The sequence below is a fragment of the Scylla paramamosain genome, chromosome 33 (genome assembly GCF_035594125.1).
Source record: "Scylla paramamosain isolate STU-SP2022 chromosome 33, ASM3559412v1, whole genome shotgun sequence".
Classification (NCBI taxonomy): Eukaryota; Metazoa; Arthropoda; class Malacostraca; order Decapoda; family Portunidae; genus Scylla; species Scylla paramamosain.
In genome coordinates this window covers 952,501-973,137 of record NC_087183.1, presented here as the reverse complement: position 1 = coordinate 973,137, position 20,637 = coordinate 952,501, and the positions used below count along the sequence as shown (strand labels likewise).

At 39.3% G+C, this 20,637-nt stretch overlaps 1 protein-coding gene across 8 annotated transcripts in view; it reads left to right on the top strand.

Moving 5' to 3' along the window:
• The first annotated feature begins 10,874 nt into the window (after nucleotides 1-10,874).
• The window catches only part of LOC135089516 (uncharacterized), a 53,648-nt gene continuing 43,885 nt past the window's right edge, over nucleotides 10,875-20,637 (top strand). For 3 of the 8 annotated variants that reach the window (XM_063985110.1, XM_063985109.1, XM_063985111.1), the window contains exons 1-2: nucleotides 10,875-11,791; nucleotides 12,247-12,377. The gene's annotated coding sequence lies outside the window, so the exon portion shown is untranslated. The remainder of the gene's footprint in view (nucleotides 11,792-12,246; nucleotides 12,378-20,637) is intronic. The other 5 variants (XM_063985105.1, XM_063985104.1, XM_063985107.1 and 2 more) reach the window with 3 other exon arrangements.

The window sequence follows — 20,637 nt, the reverse complement described above, 5'->3', positions numbered from 1 at the left end:
GGAGACCAAACTCAGGAAGCTGGATCCACTCAGGTCATCCTCTGACCCAGAGATGAATTGTTGCCACTCGGAAACTCATGTCGCTACAATGAAGGCTTTAAACAAAAGTTATAAACGTGAAAAGAATCTCACTGGTGACTTCTCCAAGGCTCTGTTGCTTCCTATCCTTGAGATTGGGAAACACCCAGGCCTAGTTATCTCCATATATATTATATGAATGTGAAATAGCCAGAACTTCAGCCAGCTTGAAGTACAGTTCCCTCTACTTCCATGTTCATCACTTAGCATTGCCTGTGTGTGAATTGTCTGCTGTGAACCTCTGCACCTGATTCGACTTACATCCAAGACACGTTCCACTCGTTATGAGTAAGAGGGAGGGTGATGGAGGGATTGATGAGATTTGTCTGAGGTATGAGTGAAAGCAGGTGGTTCACAACATTGGCAGTGCTAAGTGATGAACATGGAAGTGGAGGGGACTGTACTGATTTGAAAATTATATGAAATTTCATGCACAGTGTTATCTCATAAGGAAACAGTATTGTACTTCACTCTAGCAGCATTGCATTTGCTTCATATGCCCCACCACTAAGTCATCCTTGGTAACCTTGGTAACCTGTAAGATATCAATCACCCGTCACTGTGGATTAGCCAGCACGTCATGCCGGTAGAGAATGTGTAAACTGATCAGTGAGTGGAAGCATCAGTCAGTGGCAGTGTTACCATGTTCAATTACCTGCTCTTGGCAGAATCACTGTGACAGCATTGGTGAAACAGAGTATAATAAGGTTAGGAAAGACTAAGATTTACAGGCTAAAACATGAAGAAATTAATGCTTGTGGATGTAAAAATAAGTATGGCTACCTTAAGGGAGACATCAGCCTGATATAGAGATAGATAGGAAGGAAAAATATATTTGTTATCTAAGACTAAGATGCAGAGTTAAGATATGGGAGAATGTTTGTGAGTGTAATTGTAAATATGTTTATAAACATGGTGTTGCTTTTTTTTGGTTATGTTAAGGAGGATCTAAACTTGATATATAGGTAGATAGAAAGGACAGAGCCAATTTTGATTTTTCAGTTCAGTATGTTCATGAGTGGTTTATTTAATAAAAAGGAGATTCTTATCTGCCTTATCTCAGGGTGATAGAAATGACAGAGCCATTCTAACTTGTCTCCATAGTACATACATAAGTACATATGATCAAATAGAATGTGATTTATCTCCTTATTGCAGGAGTCTTTGTTAACTCATATACAGAACGGTTCATATGTTTTGTTCTTTCATCCTCGTTTATCTCAGCTTTATTTCTCACCACCTCTCAGTCCCTGGCTTCACTCTGCTACCTGTCCCTCACTGTGCTGTGTCCAGGTGGTGTGGGATAAGCAGTTTCATTATACAATGACTCATTACTGTCTTGTCACTGGCTGGTATAAGGAAGGAAATGCACATAAAAATTTTGAATATGGAAAGAAAGGAAGAAAAAAAAAACTATGGCCATATAATAAGTACTCTACCAGTAAATGATAATGTAGCTGGTAGTTAGGTTATTAATGTTGAGATTATTTGAACCTTGGATCATCTATCATTATTTCATGAGCTTGAGGACAAAGGTGAGACTATCACCTTTGTGCAGCTGACCACAATTATTAGTGTACACTGAAGACTTGTATCACCTGTTGTGGTAACTGAGAGAGAGAGAGAGAGAGAGAGAGAGAGAGAGAGAGATTACTATCACAGAAAATACTTCAGTGTATCAGGAAAGATTTCAGCATTCAAAAACACAACACTAGCATATGATATGTAATGCCACATACATATAATACAAAATATATAGTACTATATATTAAAGGTGCAGGGCTGTGAATCCTGAGGGGTGGAGAGGGTGTGGTGTGTTGTAGTGTTAATAAACAGGCATTGTGGAGGGTGCTGTGGGTGTCAATAGGAGCTGCCACTCCTCAGGTGGAGACAGCAGCAGCAGCTGCCTAGCCCATCCAGGGATTGGCCCTTTGTGTTACCTTTGTCCACCACCACCACACCACAAATTCCATAGCAAGTTTTTAAAATGTTCATGTTTTTTATAATAAGTTCACAGATGCCATGCATTGTTAAAACAGAATAATGGTGATGCTATTTAACAAAAAACTAGTACATCTAAATATTTTAATAATGCAGACTCAGTATAGCATGGATAGATGGACAAAATGGGTCTTGGGATAGTTATATGTAAGGTTCATAACTGTATGGATATATAAATTCATTTTCTTTTCAATTGTTCTTTAATATTTAAATGAAAATAATAAATACAGAGTAGTTGTAGTTTGTCAAGAAATTAATAAGGCAGGTATGTTGCTAAGGAATTAGAGTTAGCAAACGTATGCAACATTAAGTGTAACATAAGTGGTTTTCTGGAGGGAGTGACAGGTGATAAATGAAGGACTCTTAGGTAATGAATTTCAATAAGGACTTCCATTTGGCCGCTGTAAAAGGGGTCACAGAAAAAAAATCTGGGAGGTTCAATACTTGATTAAAGTGAGTTTGATAACCTGACTTCACTGAGATTAATGGTTAGCAGGTTATTAACTTGTAGCCAGGATGGACTCTTGGACTCCCCAACATCACAGCAGGTCTCCAAGGCTATTTTATCTCACTTGGCTTGACCTTCAGCATTTCACCATGTGCAGTATTACAGTATATTGATGAAATACTCAGAATGGGAGAGGAGTCCTTTTCTTGTACAGTGAAGCTAAATATTGCATTGCATTTACACACAGCTAGATGAAGGGAGGACAGCAACAGCATATTTATTGGCCCTTATCAGGCTGTTTGTGATAAGCTACAGATGTTATCTAATAAAAATGAGATATTTAATTGTAAAAACTTCATACTATATCAAGTTCTTTCTTCTATATTCTTTTTAACATTTTTTATTACCATCACAAGTAATATTGCTTAGCTGTACATGGAGTCATTAGTAAAGAGATGCTTAACCATTGTACCTCCAGTAGAGATATACAAGGTGCTTGAGTGTGAGGGAAAGGGATAAAGAGGATTATGGCCATGAAAGGAAGGAATGCAGGGATGAGAATACATTAAGACTCTTCTCCCATTGCTATTTCCAAAGGATGTTTCTAAGGAATAGGCATCAGGTCTGGACAGATAGATAGATAGATAGATAGATATTTAAATAGATGTAGCTGTAAACCTAAGTTACAGATTTAATCCAGCAAAGAATATGAGGATTATTAAAAGGATGCCATTTATTGAAGCATATTTCCTTTATCAACTTCTTTTCTCTCTATAATGGGAATGCACCATTGTTTTCTGTGTGGCTGGATTACCATGTACCTCTTTCAATACATTACCCATATTGAGGCAGCTGCTGTCCTGAGAGAGAGAGAGAGAGAGAGAGAGAGAGAGAGAGAGAGAGAGAGAGAGAGAGAGAGAGAGAGAGAGAGAGAGAGAGAGAGAGAGTCTGGCATAGGGAGAGGGAGGGGAGAGTGGCAGGTTGGGTTAGGGCATTTGGTAAGCGATGGGCAGGCACCATTAATCATGAGAGTGTTCATGACAGACGCTGGAGGGAGTCGCTGCTTATCTTTTCTGGCACTTGGGCTGTTTGGTAAATTTTAGTTCCATTTCAATTTGTTTAATTCTATATTGGAAATTCAGTATTGAGGTTCAGATTGTGGTTCTTTATTGTGCTTTGGTCTTATGGTTGCTTATGAAGAGTAGACTTGTTTTTATTAATAATATTAAATATTTTATGGAAGTACTTGGCTCTATATTAATTTTTATATGTAGTTACTATGCTTTTTGAGTTATGCAATATGATTACTTATGAATATCAAGATAATTTTTATATGTCTTGAATTTTTCTGCATCAAAGAGAAAAGGCAAAAGCAAAAATTAAAAGAAAAATTATTATTAAATTTTTTTGTTGGATTTTCCAATGAAGAGATTTGTTTGCCTCTTTCCTATAAAGTTACCATTATATCATACAGTTAATGCTATTTATATGGCATTAAGATATCTCTTGTGCAGAGCATCCTCTTAGCAGGGATGTGCAAGGAGAATATGACTTAGTATTATAATGATTCCATTTGTGATAGATGCAGGGTACATTGGTTAAGTTGTCAGTGCAGTTTAAATGGGTAAGGGAAAGATAACGGATGGTTGAAGAAAGGATGGTGGTAAGACTGTGGAAAGAGAGTGTGTCTGGCCACTATTATCTTTCCATTTCTGACAGACACAGGGTACATTGGTTAAGCTCTCAATGTAGCTTACTCTGGGATGGGAAAGGCAATGGATGTGTTGAGGAAAGGATGATGATAAGGCTGTGTGTGGAAGGTTGGGCTGAGGGGGCAATGTGGGTGTGTGGCAGCGCGTCATTAGGACCCTGCCTTGCTCCTCCCACCTGTCACTTTGTCCTTACATCAGCCATTATTTGGGGCCATTTCAGTCATGTTGGGAAGAGGTGGGACAATGGCAGAAGCAAAAGGTGGTGCTAATATTTTTCTCTACTATCTGCTCTGTCTTCACTTGGGCTTGACCAGAAAGGAATTTCTTCTTCTTAAAGTTTTCAATTATGTGCATTTCCTATGTATTCTTGTCTTGTGTTCTTAAATTTATGCCTTGTATTTCTGTACTTATTTGTATTTTTCATCATGGACTTTAACTTGTGTGTAATAAATAAGTAAAATCTTCACTAAAAAAGGCTGAAGGACAGAGAGCTTCATCATAGATTATAAAAATGTTGAATTATTAGTTTTCCCCCAAAAGGTAGCATGCTGAAGGATGGAAAGCTTCATCATATATTATAAGAATGTTGTGCACAGTATTTGATCATGAGAGAAAGTTGTAGGGGAAGGAAGGTAGTCACCAGGTGGTCAGAATTTTGTGGCCTATGATTAATGGATTTTGGATTTTATACCCATAGCCACAGAGGGTCACAGGTAGTAGGGAGCCACCTTAAGGAATGTGACCACCTTTTCTTTGCTTGGGGAGGGAATGGTAAAGTTCACTCAGCAATTCCCACACAAGTCATGATGGGAGCTTATTGCTACTACACCATATTGCTTACTTAACTCTACAAATATAAGATAATGAGTAATATTGTTGTTAATTAAAAGAGATAGTTAAATAAATTAGTGGATGAATGGTGGGTATTTTTTCATCTTGAAGTGGCATCTTGAAAGGCAAGGAAAATACATTTGGTTGAAACTTTATACTGCAGTAAGTAGGGATGTACAGGAATGTGTGATGTCTTCTTGGTATGATATATGATCCCTGATAATTGCCAAGAATTTTTTTTTTTATTTTTTTTATTTAGTTGCAGTAATATGCAAAGTTTGAGTCACATTTGTGTCTGTATTTATAATTAATCTTTTTTTCATGTCCCCATTATTATCTTCTCTTTTTCTACTCTACTCCTCCAGATATATTAACATTTCTTTGTGGGAAGCTGTATTTGTTATATCATTCAAGCATCTCACCATCCTCGACTTTTCTTGGATTCTCTCAAATATGAAGCCTTCGTTCTTGCAATAATGTGTATTTACATAGTTGTATTTACCTAGTTGTATAGTACAGGGTCCGAGCCAAGGCTCAATTAGTCCTGTCTCCATACCCGAATTTATCTAATCTCTCTTTAAACATGTGCACACTCTTTGCCGCAACCACTTCTTCTTTTAAGTTATTCCATATTTCAACCGTTTGATGCGGAAAGCTGTATTTTTTAATATCTCCCAAACAATGACTCTTCTTTAATTTCTCCATATGTTCTTCTTGTACGTCTATCTTCTTCCTCCACTTTTACAACTAGGTCATCTCTGTCTATCTTCTCCATGTTGTTTATTAATTTGAACATTGTTATCAGGTCTCCTCTTTCCCTTCTTTCTTGCAGTGTTGGTAATCCAATTTCTTCCAGTCTTTCCTCGTAACTTAGGTCTTCCAATTCAGGTATCATTTTCGTAGCTATTCTTTGTATCATTTCCAATTTCCTTATATCTTTCTTCTTGTGTGGAGACCATACCACTGCTGCGTATTCCAGTTTGGGGCGTATCATGTGTGTTATAATTTTCTTCATCATTTCTTTGTCTAGGTAATTAAATGCCACCCTGATATTTGCTAGCAAATTATATGTAGAGCCAAATATTCCATTGATGTGTTTTTCTGGTGATAGCGTGTCTTGAATTATTACTCCTAAGTCTTTTTCTTCTTTGCTCTTTGGTATTGTGATTCCTCCCATCTTATACTCCCATGAAGGTCTCCTTTTACTTCTTCCCATCTCCATTACATGGCACTTCTTTATATTGAATTCTAATTTCCATCGTTTACTCCATTCATAAATTCTATCAATATCCCTCTGTATCCTCTTGGTTCTTTATTACTTTCATCAATTTTGCATCATCTGCAAACATGTTAATATAGCTATTTAAACCCACCGTCATATCATTTATATAGACCTGAAACATTTTAGGTGCCAACACAGATCCTTGTGGTACTCCGCTTGTTACTTCGCACCAACTTGATTTATTATCTCTGATTACTGTACTCATTTCCCTACCTTGGAGATAATCCTTCATCCACTCAAGTATTTTTCCTTTTAGCCCTCCTCAATGTTCCAGTTTCCATATGAGACTTTTATGTGGAACTGTATCAAAAGCTTTTTTCAGATCTAAATAGACTGCATCAACCCAACCATCTCTCTCTTGTAGTTTATCTATTACTCTTGTATAAAAGCTCAGTAAGTTTGTTACGCAAGATCTCTCTTTCCTGAAACCGAATTGTTTTTCTGTTATTATATTTTCTTGTTCAAGATATTACACCCATCTGTTTTTAATGACTATTTCACAGAGTTTACTTACAATACTCGTGAGTGAGACTGGTCTGTAATTCAGTGGTTCCATTTTATTACCTCCTTTGTATAACGGTACTATATTTGCTCTCTTCCATTCCTTTGGTACTTTTCCCTCCTTCAAAGAACTGTTAATTATCTCCTATATTGGTTCATCCAATTCCTCTCAACATTCTTTCAATATCCATCCATTTACTTCGTCTGGTCCCATCGCCTTCCTAGTATCTAGCTCTTCCAGTAGTCTTTTAATTTCTTTTCTTTCCACTTGTATGTTTTCTATTCCTTTCTGTTGTTCCTCATCTCCCAGTGATGCAAAGACAGTTTCTCTTGTAAATACAGACTTGAAGCTTTTATTCAGTATCTCGGCCATCTCTTGTGTGGTTTCATAAATTTCTCCATTTTTCTTCAGCTTTGTAATGGTATCTCTATGCTTTATTTTTCCATTTACATATCTATAGAAAAGTTTGGGTTCTTCTTTACACTTTCCAACTACATCTCTTTCAAAATTTCTTTCTTCTTCTCTTCTTATTTTAACATAATCATTTCTAGCTGTCCTGTATTCTTCTTTATTTATCTCATTCCATTGTTTCCTAATTTTTTTCCATGCCCTCTCCTTCTTCTTTTTTGCCTCTGCACACTTTGCATTAAACCACACTTTCTTATTTTCTTTTACCTTATATCTTGGCACATATCTTTCAACACCTTCTCTAAACTTGCTTAAAAACACTTCACATTTCTTCTGCACCTCCATACCTCTTAATAAATTACTCCAATCAAGCTCTCCGTAGAATTTCTTTAACCCTGTAAAGTCTGCCTTAGCATAATTTTTTCTCTCATTTTTATATTCCTCATTGAATTTTGGCACTTCTTCTTTGATCTCTATCTCCATCTTCACATGATCACTTTTTCCCACTGGACACAAATATTCTATACTTGGTTCATTTTCTGGCTTTTTTCTAAAAACCAAGTCTAGTAGCGATGGTTCATCTTCCCCTCTGTACCTAGTATTTTCTTTCACCCATTGATCCATTGTGTTTACCATCATAGTCTGTAAAAATTCTTCACTCCATGTACTGGCAATCCCTGTCACCTCCATCTCCCCCCAGTTTATCTCCTTGCTGTTAAAATCTCCTACTAGTAACACCTTGTTTCTTATCTTTAGCATGTCATCTATACTTTTTATGAACTCGCTTTGCATGTGCTTATAATCATCAGTCCCCCAAGTGTTGGTCTTTGGAGGCATGTATGCAACAATAATTTTTCTGCTTTCTTGTCCTTGGATCTTGATCTCCACACTCAATGTTTCTGACCTCCCTTCACCATATTCCACTGTTTCTATCAAGATGTTTTTTCTCACTAGAATCATCACTCCTCCTCCTCCCTTATTCTTTCTATCTCTTCTCCATGTGTTATATTCTTCTTCTTCAAATTCAACATTAATCTCCCTTGTTAGTGTTGTTTCCGTAATACATGCCACTTCTGGTTTCTTTTCATGTAAATAATCTCTTAGTTCCCTTAGGCTGGACACTAATCCATCTATGTTTGTATACATAACTTTAATTTTATTTATTGTGGACCCATTTCTTTTGTGTTCTCTCTTTGTTGTCTTACTTCTTGCTCCGCATTCTTTATCCACCATTTTCTCATTTTCATGTCTATCACTCTCCATATATATCTTTCTGCCTGTTCCTGTGTTCTCTCTTCGTTTTTTGTCTTGGCCTCCTCTTTTAACTCTTTCACCTTGTTTCCTTCCTCCTCATTCATTTCTCTTCTTATATATATATATATCCTTCATACCCTCTATCTTTCTTAACAAACTTGTTCTTCTCAAGATGTGTTCGGCTGCCGCTTGGGTATTAAGTCTTATTTTCATGGGACGTTTCCCCCCTTCTGAATATTTCCCAATCCTGTACACTTCTTCTATTTGTATATCCGTTTCATCTCCTTCTACAATTTTCCCAATGATTTCTTTTGCTCTTTGTAATTCTTCTCTTTCTCTTAGAACTTTATTTGATATGGTCTTCTCTTTATCCCCAAACACCATCAGGCACATCTTTTTTTGTACCGCATCCCTTACTATGTTATCTTTTTCCTTAATGATTTTCACTACTTTTTTCGCCATCTATTTATCATGTTCTTCTTGCTGTTTTCTTATTATTTCTGTCATATCTATCTTCTCTTGTTCTCTCTCTTCTTTCCAACTTTTCACTTCCTTTTCAACTCAGCCTTTTACTTCACTCTGGATTTTGCCTTCATCTATCCTAACTTCTTTCTTCTCCACCATGCTCCTTAGCTTTCCATTTTCTTTTTTGAGTTCTTGTATTTCTTCACTGTACTTTACATTTAAATCCACTATCTTTTCCACTTCCTCTCTCAGTTTCTTGTTTTCCCTTTCTCTTTTTAACTCCCTTCCTTTCAACTCTTCCAGCTCTTCAATAATATCGTTCATGTCTTTAAGTCCCCACTCCTTATTTCCTTTCCATCCTCTGACTAATGTCACCAATCCTTTTATTTCCTCTCTTATCTTTTCATTATCTTCTTCTAATTTCCATAATCTTGCATTTAACCTGCCTACCTGTATATCTTTTTCACTAAATCCTTCAAATTTTGGTGTGCCTCTGGGCGACGGCAACGCGGCGGCGGCCGCCATCACGCTTTGTTTACAACCGATTCGGATTCGGTGTTTTCACCCACAATTTTCACTTCATCTATTCCATCTCCGATCTTTTTTCTACTTCTTCCATAAAAACTCCACCCCACACTGTGCACTTTCTTATACTTTTGTATTGAGACAGGCTAAGAAAATACCTGGGACCCTGTACCCACAAATAGGCAAGTTCGGCGCAGCTGCTCCTGACACGTCTGCTCTCAACGAAGTCTCGTAGCGTGTGTGTGTGTGTGTGTGTTTACCTAATTGTATTTACCTAGTTGTAGTTTATGGGAGGGGAGTAATCTCATAGTATCCCGTCTCTATATCTACCCAGTTTGGTCTTAAAAGCATGGACAGTTATGGCATTGACAACATCTTCTGCGAGGAAAACTATACTTCTTGATGTCTCTTCTACAGTTAACTTTCTTCAACTTACTGTGTCTCCTTGTACTCTGAGTGTCTAAAGTTATAAAACCTTCTTTGTCCACATTTTCCATACCATTGTGTGTGTGTGTGTGTGTGTTTAACCAGCGCTGAGCAAAAAAGTTGTTTTCCTCTGATTTTTATTTCTGGTCCAAATTTCACACTAGCTGTGACTTCAAAAGGAGAAGGAAGTGGAAGTTGTGTCACGAAATATAAACATAACACAATAATGATGAAAGGAAAGTGGAAGTGTTGCAAAAAGCTGGACTGTGGTGTTTGTGTCTATCACCTGTGTGAAGCTTATGGCACAAGATCATCAGTTGGGTATGATGTAGACGAGCAGCAGGAAAAGTTGAAGCAGCTCTTTGCTGACAATGATTCAAAGAAACATATGCATACAAAAACAATGAAAGACAAAAAGATTACAGATCATGATTGAGTAATGACAGTGATGGCGTGGATATATCTGATTTGATGATGAATAAGTTAAGGGATTTTATAGAGTTTGGTGTAGAACATCACTGAGTGTACTCAGGGATATTTGCAGAGATTCCAGAAGTGCTAAGGTATTTCATTGCTTGAGGTTTGTGGAGGAAAATAATTGGTGATTGAGGAGAATACATCAGCAAATTCATCAGGCTTGTTTCACATTTCCTGTATGCTTCTGTTTAATTTACATTTAGCTGTTTCATTTTATTTGAAAACATTCTTTGGCACACCATTTAGGTCTTTTCAGATGTATTGGGAAGTGTATTAGAGGTGTCAATGGATAAATTTTGGTTAATCTGGGAAAACAGCTAATTCAGGATGGTTCTGTAACCAAGTATGCTGAAGTATTGATGCTTAATCTGTATATGTAATAGTAGTAGTAGTAGTAGTGTCATTATTATTATTATTATTATTGTTAACATTATTTTATCTATTATCTGTTCATTCATATATCTAATGCTGGTTTTTAAGAGTTCCATTTAAAAGAGGTATCTTATTGCATTTTCTTGTCCTTCCATTCCTTTTTTTGCATTCTTTAGTCTCTCTCTCTCTCTCTCTCTCTCTCTCTCTCTCTCTCTCTCTCTCTCTCTCTCTCTCTCTCTCTCTCTCTCTCTCTCTCTTATATTCACTGCATCTATCATGGTTGCATATTGTTTCTTTGTATTTATTTTTTTCTTTTTGTATTGCATTTTTTCTCAATCACAACAGCCAGAGTATCCCTTGATAATCAATCCCAAGAGTTATCTGCAAAAATACCTCAAAGAACAGCTGGTCTATTTAACACCTCACTGTCAAGAGGAGCTGCTGGTGTATGACCACAATGCTGTTTACATTATTGGTGGTGTAACGCTCCTTTTTATTATTTCTGTGTTTCTTTGAGTCTCCCCAATAATTGTTTTCTTTTGTAGCTTGCGGTGAAGAGGAGGATAATAGCGGTAATTAAAGGTTTAGTGATTATATGAAAAAGTATATTTATAAGGCGTGTATTCGTGGGGGTGATTTAAAAGTCTTGAAACATTTGTTATAAATAGTCTTTACTTATTTCAACTGTGGTTTTCTCTAATCAGTGGTAATACGAATAATAGGATTACATCATGTTGCGTCAGCCTACCAGTAACTCATAAGGTGTCATTCCCTAGCTTATAAAATATGTTAGTAATTTAGAATTCAATTATTAACTTCAACTAATGTCCAGCCTATATGCTCACCTTGCTAGCCAATTATTCCTGCATTTTTATTTAAACTCACGGTTCAGTAAAATTATTTGTGAAAGAAGAGAGAGAGAGAACTAGCTAAGGTTCCAATAACTTCAGAGGCCTGGGGGTGTTGAGGAGGAGAGCACAGAATGGCGTCTCCCTTCCCTCTGGCAACAGGTGGGTCTCGTAGCTCTGAAATATTTAATTTTTCTTTTATTTAGAAGTGAATATTACTGTGTTCATGTTTATTATTCATGTCTCTAGTGAAGATATAGTGACTGTACGTGTTGACAGAATGGCGTCTCCCTTCCCTCTGGCAACAGATAAAATAGCCGGTGTTGGTCCCACGTGGAGACAGGCCACAGAGTCTTGGGAAAGTGTTAGCCATGTAATGTTTCTTTAGTCAAATATAGTCTACTGTGAATGTGTTGTGGGCAATATTGTTGCCGTAGAGAAGTGATGGATGAAGGCTGTGACGCTATTTAGGGATATAACGGTGCCCAGAATCAATGGTACTCTTGAGGAGTTATAAAAGTAATTATTTTCTTGTGTATTCGTAGTGTTAAGTAACGGAGTATAAGTGTATATGCCATACCAGAATTTCAAGTGCCTTTTCTTTTTTTTTTTTCTAGATTAACCACTCGATAACCACTCGGGGGGGCTGGCGTTACAGTGGCATTGTTGACAAGTCCTCAGGAGAACCACTGACCCTCGCCAAGGCCAAGAGGGAGGGAGTCCGAATGCAGAAACTTCCATTGGATAGGTGAGTAGTGGAGATTTTAGTCTGGTTTTGCTATTTTATTAATTTCTCCTTTTCCTCCTCCTCCTCCTCCTCCTCCTCCTCCTCTTTTAAATTATCCTCCTCCTCTTGTGTTAGGGTACAAGTGTTGGATGTGCTGCATCACTGACCTACATGTGTTGTTGTTCTGTCAGGTCACATGCACTCATAGTTTCTGGAATTCATAACACTAGTCTTAACATAACATAGCATAAGAAGGCACATTCTCCCTTGCTATACCAAACACCACAACATAATGGTGTTCAGTCTCTCTCTCTCTCTCTCTCTCTCTCTCTCTCTCTCTCTCTCTCTCTCTCTCTCTCTCTCTCTCTCTCTCTCTCTCTCTCTCTCTCTCTCCCCCTGCTACTTTAAGGGTGACAGAAGAAAAGATGGCATAACTTATCATATATATGTATATTAGTACCATTACCAAATTACAAATAACTTATAACACAAATAGATCCTTAACATTAATCTAAGACAAAGACAAGTGGTAGAGACAAGCATGGAAAGTGATACTCTGAGCTGAACTTCAGATACAATACCACATAATACCACGTAAAACATTTCACTTTCAACTGTAAATGAGGCTGCATGTATAGGTGTTGCTCATATGTGCTCTGTAATAATAATAATAATAATAATAATAATAATAATAATAATGATAATAGTAATAATAATAATAATAAACGGTTTATTCTTTAGGCAGTTTACAAACGGAAAATGTACAGAGGGGGTGGGGAAACACTTAACATTAATCCTAAAGCTAAGTCTAATCTAGAAGCGAAATACTATTGATTGATGGCTCACACCATGGTGGGAATTGCACTGAGTCTGTACCGGTCCGTGCGCGGCACCTTTAGGGGCATTATCTTGTTGTTGTGCCTGGTGGCACAGACCGGGCAAGGTGTGTCAGGCGGCAGCATGTGTCTGAGACGTGGATGATGCAGAAGTCCCCTTCCAAACTTCTTCAGAGCCTCTCGGTGCCTGATGGATAGTCTGGACAGACTCAGGGTGGTCAGGGCTTCATCATAGGTGGTGTAGGCAGGGCCAAGGATGACCCTGCACACTCTCCAGCTATAGCTGTTAAGTGTCTGTGAGGTAGGAGGACCACGCTGGGGAGGCATACATGAGTTTGGGGAGGATGAAAGTGAGGTACACCCTCCTTAACTCCTCTGTCAGTGTCCCCAGCAACCTGAGTCTGCACAGTACATACAGCCTGTAGGTAGCGGATCTTATGGTGCTGGCGACATGCTGCTTCCAGGTCAGCTGGTTGTCCACTGTGACTCCAAGAAGCTTGACACATCAGACCACCCGGAGGGGAGTAAGGGGCCACTGTGAGCTGGAGAGGGGGCACTGGTACAGAGGAGGTACAGAAATGCATCACCACAGTTTTGCTGTGGTTGATGGTCATCCTGCTCTCCTCCGTCCACGTTTGCATTCGCTCCAAAATTACTTGCAGTGGCAAGTTGTCCGGGTTCTTGTTGGAGACTGTTATGCCCACGGTGCAGTCGTCCACATACTTCCAGCAATGGGGGGTGTCATTGAGGGCGTCGTTAATCATGTAAGTGTTGGTTCAGACACCGAGAGGTGAGAGTCCTTCACTGTGTGGGTTGAGACTGATTTGACAGGGTGTTGGGCTTTCTTGTAAGGCTCCTGAGTGAAGCCTAGCTGCTTCATGTGGAAGTGATTGATGCCAAGTGATACAAAACACTTTAGGTGAGAGGAACCAAGGCCCCAAGTGAAGATAAATGAGACATAATGCATAACAGGAGTCCAGCGGATGTTAGAGTAGTTGGTTGTCACACCTCCACCCTGAAGATGACATAACAGCGTAGGTTAGAGTAGGAGTTGGGTAATCACACCCTTCAGAAATACTGTGGAAACACTTATTCATATAAACTAATCCCTATGAGAGTCAGTTAACGGCATTTGGCACACATCAACAGTGATGTGAGGCACAGTTTAGAGAATGTTATAAGCACTACCAACCCCATTTTGAGAAAATAACATCTGAAGATGAACATTGGTAATTTCATCCATAATAAAGATAAAGGAATGATATTTATTTTAATCTGTAAGTTTTAACTTTCAAATTTTTACAGAATTTTTCATGAAAATTGCAGGATTTTTTTTTCTTTAGCAAGAACCAGAAGTACCTCTCCTAAATTTGGATTATTTATTTATTTATTTATTTATTTATTTATTTATTTATTTATTTACTTATTTATTTCCATCTCTACCAGTCATTAAAGCAATGCATTAAGGATAACTGTGCTTGTATTTCGATCATAATAATCGTAAAATATGAGTGGGTTGCCACAGGGATCAGTTTTAAGGTCATTATTATTATATTTAATATGCAGTAAACCCTTGTTATAGTGGATTTCCACATTTAACAGATATATATGTCCTACAGACCATTCATCGGATTTACTGGATACATGTCTGTAAATTAAGCAGAATGTCTTTTTATGTTTTTACGTAGGAGGGACACCAGCAAAGGGCAACAAAAATCCAATAAAGAAAAAAAAAAGCCTACTGAGATGCCAGTCCCCAAATAGGGTTTGAAGCAGTAACCAAAAATTGAAGTATGTTTTGAAACGTCCCTCTTGATGGAGTTCAAGTTATGAAGGTGGAAATACAGAAGCAGGCAGGGAGTTCCAGAGTTTACCAGAGAAAGAGAAGAATAATTGAGAACACTGATTAACTCTTGAATTAAAGAGGTGGACAGAATAGGGGTGAGAGAAAGAAGAAAATCTTGTGCAGCAAGGCCCCGGGAGGAGGGGAGGCATGTAGTTAGCAAGATCAGAAGAGCAGTTAGCATGAAAATAGTGGTAGAAGATAGCAATAGCTGCAACATTCCAGCAGTGAGAAAGAGGCTGAAGACAGTCAGTTAGAGGAGAGGAGTTGATGACACAACAAGCTTTAGATTCCACCCTGTCTAAAAGAGTAGTATGAGTGAAACCCCCCCAGACATGTGAAATATACTTCATATGTAGACAGATAAGGCCCTTGTACAGAGTTAGCAGCTGGGGGTTTAGAAAAACTGAAGATATCTCAGAATGCCTAACTTCATAGAAGCTGTTTTTTAGCTAAATATGAGATGTGAAGTTTCCAGTTTAAGTTATAAGAAAAGGACAGACCGAGGATGTTCAGTGTAGAAGAGGGGGCAGTTGAGTGTCTTAAGAAGAGGGGATAGTTATCTAGAAGGTTGTGTTGAGTTGACAGATGGAGGAATTGAGTTTTTGAGGCATTGAACAATACCAAGTTTGGTCTGCCCTAATCAGAAATTTTAGAGAGATCAGAAGTCAGGTGTTCTATGGCTTCCCTGTGTGAAATGTTTACTTCCTAAAGGGTTAGACATCAAGGAAAAGACATGGGAAAATGCAGGGTGGTATCATCAGCATAGGAGTGGATAGGAAAAGAAGTATGGTTTAGAAGATCATTGATGAATAATAGGAAGAGGAACACCACTGTTAATAGATTTTAAGAGAAGAACAGTGACTGTCTACCATATCAGCAATAGAATGGTCACAAAGGAAACTTGAGATGAAGTTCCAGAGGGAAGGATAGAGCCGTCAGATGGTAGTTTGGAAATCAAACCTTTGTGCCAGACTCTATCAAAAGCTTTTGATATGTCTAAGGCAGCAGCAAAAGTTTCACCAAAATCTCTAAAAGAGGATGACCAAGACTTGGTAAGGAAAACCAGAAGATCACCAGTAGAGCGGCCTTGACGGAACCCATACTGGTGATCAGATAGAAGGTTGTGAAGTAGTGACATGTTTAAGAATCTTCCTGTTGAGGATAGATTCAAAAACATTCAAAGCAATAGGACAGTAGTTTGAGGGATTAGGAACAGACTGAATGTAGGCAAACTTCCAGCAAGAAGGAAAGGTAGATGTTGACAGACAGAGTTGAAAGAGTTTGACTAAGCAAGGTGCAAGCATGGAGAAGCAGTTTTGGAGAACAATACGAGGGACCCCATCTGGTCCATAAGCTTTCCAAAGGTTTAGACCAGTGAGGGCATGGAAAACATCATTGCGAAGAATTTTAATACGTGGCATGAAGTAGTCAGAGGGTGGAAGAAAGGGAAAAATAAGCCCTGAATCATTCAAATAGAGCTTTTAGCAAAGGATTGAGCAAAGATTTCAGCCTTAGAGATGGATGTTATAGCAGTGGTGCCATCTGGTTGAAATAAAGGAGGGAAAGAAGAAGCAAAGTTATTGGAGATGTTTTTTCACTAGATCTTGAAAGATTTTGACACTTTCTATTAATGAAGGAGTTTTTGGCTAGTTGGAGAACAGACTTGGCATGGTTCTGGGCAGAAATATAAAGTGCATGAGATTCTGATGATGGAAGGCTCAAGTACCTTTTGTGGGCCACCTCTATCATGTGTAGCATGAGAACAGGCTGTGCTAAACCAAAGTTTGGAATTGGAAGGCTTAGGTCAAGAAAAAGAGTGAGAAATGTATACCTCCATGCCAGACACTATCTCCTCTGTTATGCACTCAGCATACAGAGATGGTTTCTGACATGGAAGCTGTAGTCATTCCAAGGAAAATCTGCAAAATACCTCCTTAAGTCCCCCCCAACTAGCAGAGGCAAAACACCAGAGGCACCTCCACTGAGGGGGATCCTGAGGAGGGATTGGAACAATAGGACAAGATACAGATATAAGGTTGTGATCGGAGGAGCCCAATGGAGAAGAGAGGGTAACAGCATAAGCAGAAGTATTAGAGGTTAGGAAAAGGTCTAGAATGTTGGGCCTATCTCCAAGACAGTCAGGAATACGAGTAGGGTGTTTTTTTTTTTTTTATGTAGGAAGGACACTGGCCAAGGGCAACAAAAATCTAATTAAAAAAAATGCCCACTGAAATGCCAGTCCCATAAAAGGGTCAAAGCAGTGGTCAAAAATGGCTGAATAAGTGTCTTGAAACCTCCCTCTTGAAGGAATCCAAGTCATAGGAAGATGAAAATACAGAAGCAGGCAGGGAGTTCCAGAGTTTACCAGAGAAAGGGATGAATGATTGAGAATTCTGGTTAACTCTTGTGTTAGAGAGGTGGACAGAATAGGGGTGAGAGAAAGAAGAAAGTCTTGTGCAGCGAGGCCGCGGAAGGAGGGGAGGCATGCAGTTAGCAAGATCAGAAGAGCAGTTACCATGAAAATAGCGGTAGAAGACAGCTAGATATGCAACATTGCAGCGGTGAGAGAGAGGCTGAAGACAGTCAGTTAGAGGAGAGGAGTTGATGAGACGAAAAGCTTTTTGATTCCACCCTGTCTAGAAGAGCAGTATGAGTGGAACCCGCCCAGACATGTGAAGCATACTCCATACCTGGATGGATAAGGCCCTTGTACAGAGTTAGCAGCTGTGGGGGTGAGAAAAACTGGCGGAGACGTCTCAGAACACCTAACTTCATAGAAGCTGTTTTAGCTAGAGATGAGATGTGAAGTTTCCAGTTCAGATTATAAGTAAAGGACAGACCGAGGATGTTCAGTGTAGAGGAGGGGGACAGTTGAGTGTCATTGAAGAAGAGGGGATAGTTGTCTGGAAGGTTGTGTCGAGTTGATAGATGGAGGAATTGAGTTTTTGAGGCATTGAACAATACCAAGTTTGCTCTGTCCCAATCAGAATTTTAGAAAGATCAGAAGTCAAGCGTTCTGTGGCTTTCCTGTGTGATATGCTTACCCCCTGAAGGGTTGGACATCTATGAAAAGACGTGGAAAAGTGCAGGGTGGTATCATCAGCGTAGGAGTGGATAGGACAAGAAGTTTGGTTTAGAAGATCATTAATGAATAATAAGAAGAGAGTGGGTGACAGGACAGAACCCTGAGGAACACCACTGTTAATAGATTTAGGAGAAGAACAGTGACCGTCTACCACAGCAGCAATAGAACGGTCAGAAAGGAAACTTGAGATGAAATTACAGAGAGAAGGATAGAAACCGTAGGAGGGTAGTTTGGAAATCTAAGCTTTATGCCAGACACTATCAAAAGCTTTTGATATGTCCAAGGCAACAGCAAAAGTTTCATCAAAATCTCTAAAAGAGGATGACCAAGACTCAGTAAGGAAAGCCAGAAGATCACCAGTAGAGCGGCCTTGACAGAACCCATACTGGCGATCAGATAGAAGGTTGTGAAGTGATAGATGTTTGAGAATCTTTCTGTTGAGGATAGATTAAAAAACTTTAGATAGGCAGGAAATTAAAGCAATGGGACGGTGGTTTGATGGATTAGAACGGTCACCCTTTTTAGGAACAGGTTGAATGTAGGCAAACTTCCAGCAAGAAGGAAAGGTAGATGTTGACAGACAGAGCTGAAAGAGTTTGACTAGGCAAGGTGCAAGCACGGAGGCACAGTTTTGGAGAACAATAGGAGGGACCCCATCAGGTCCATAAGCCTTCCGAGGGTTTAGGCCAGCGAGGGCATGGAAAACATCATTGCAAAGAATTTTAATACGTGGCATGAAGTAGTCAGAGGGTGGAGGAGAGGGAGGAACAAGTCCAGAATCGTCCAAGATAGAGTTTTTAGCAAAGGTTTGAGTGAAGAGTTCAGCTTTAGAAATAGATATGATAGCAGTGGTGCCATCTGGTTGAAGTAGAGGAGGGAAAGAAGAAGAAGCAAAGTTATTGGAGATGTTTTTGGCTAGATGCCAGAAGTCACGAGGTGAGTTAGATCTTGAAAAGTTTTGACACTTTCTGTTGATGAAGGAGTTTTTGGCTAGTTGGAGAACAGACTTGGCATGGTTCCGGGCAGAAATATAAAGTGCATGAGACTCTGGTAATGGAAGGCTTAAGTACCTTTTGTGGGCCACCTCTCTATCATGTATAGCACGAGAACAAGCTGTGTTAATCCAAGGTTTAGAAGGTTTAGGACAAGAAAAAGAGTGAGGAATGTACGCCTCCATGCCAGACACTATCACCTCTGTTATGCGGTCAGCACACAAAGACAAGTCTCTGACATGGAAGCAGTAGTCATTCCAAGGAAAATCAGCAAAATACCTCCTCAGGTCCCCCCAACTAGCAGAGGCAAAACGCCAGAGGCACCTTCGCTTAGTGGGATCCTGAGGAGGGATTGGAGTGATAGGACAAGATAAAGATATGAGATTGTGATCGGAGGAGCCCAACGGAGAAGAAAGGGGGACAGCATAAGCAGAAGGATTAGAGGTCAGGAAAAGGTCAAGAATGTTGGGCGTATCTCCAAGACGGTCAGGAATACGAGTAGGGTGTTGCACCAATTGCTCTAGGTTATGGAGGATAGCAAAGTTGTAGGCTAGTTCACCAGGATGGTCAGTGAAGGGAGAGGAAAGCCAAAGCTGGTGGTGAACATTGAAGTCTCCAGGAATGGAGATCTCTGCAAAAGGGAAGAGGGTCAGAATGTGCTCCACTTTGGGAGTTAAGTAGTCAAAGAATTTCTTATAATCAGAGGAGTTAGGTGAGAGGTATACAGCACAGATAAATTTAGTATGAGAGTGACTCTGTAGTTGTAGCCAGATGGTGGAAAACTAGGAAGATTCAAGAGCATGGGCACGAGAGCAGGTTAAGTCATTACACACATAAACGCAGCATCCAGCTTTGGATAAAAAATGAGGATAGAGAAAGTAGGAGGGAACAGAAAAGGGGCTACTGTCAGTTGCCTCAGACACCTTAGTTTCAGTGGGGACATTTATGGTCCCCTCCCCAGATGGGGACTCCGAGGCTGGTGTAGGAGTCGCCATGATGATTTTAAAATTTTTGAGTGAAGGGTGTGTGTGTTATTAGGTGCTTGTAGTTTTGTGTGGAGGAAGAGAGTTGTCTTTAGAGGGCAGGCTGTGACTGCCCCCTTGTGTTGTGAGACACAAAGGGAAACATTCAGTGAGGTCACAGCTGGGTTTAATGATAAGTTCACAGCACCCCCTGAACAGTGCTTTAGACCTCACTGGGAGTAATAATTGTTTCGCCAGGTGTCTACTGCCTTCTCCAGTTGCACCAATTGCTGTAGGTCGTGGTGAATAGCAAAGTTGAAGGCTAGTTCACCAGGATGGTCAGTGAAGGGAGAGGAAAGCCAAAGCTGGTGGTGAACATTAAAATCTCCAAGAATGGAGATCCCTGCAAAAGGGAAGAGAATCAGAATGTCCTCCACTTTGGAAGTTTAATTGTCAGAGGAGTTAGATGAGAGGTATAGAGTACAAATAAATTTAGTATGGGAGTGACTCTGTAGTCATAGCCAAATGGTGGAAAACTTGGAAGATTCGAGAGCGTGGGC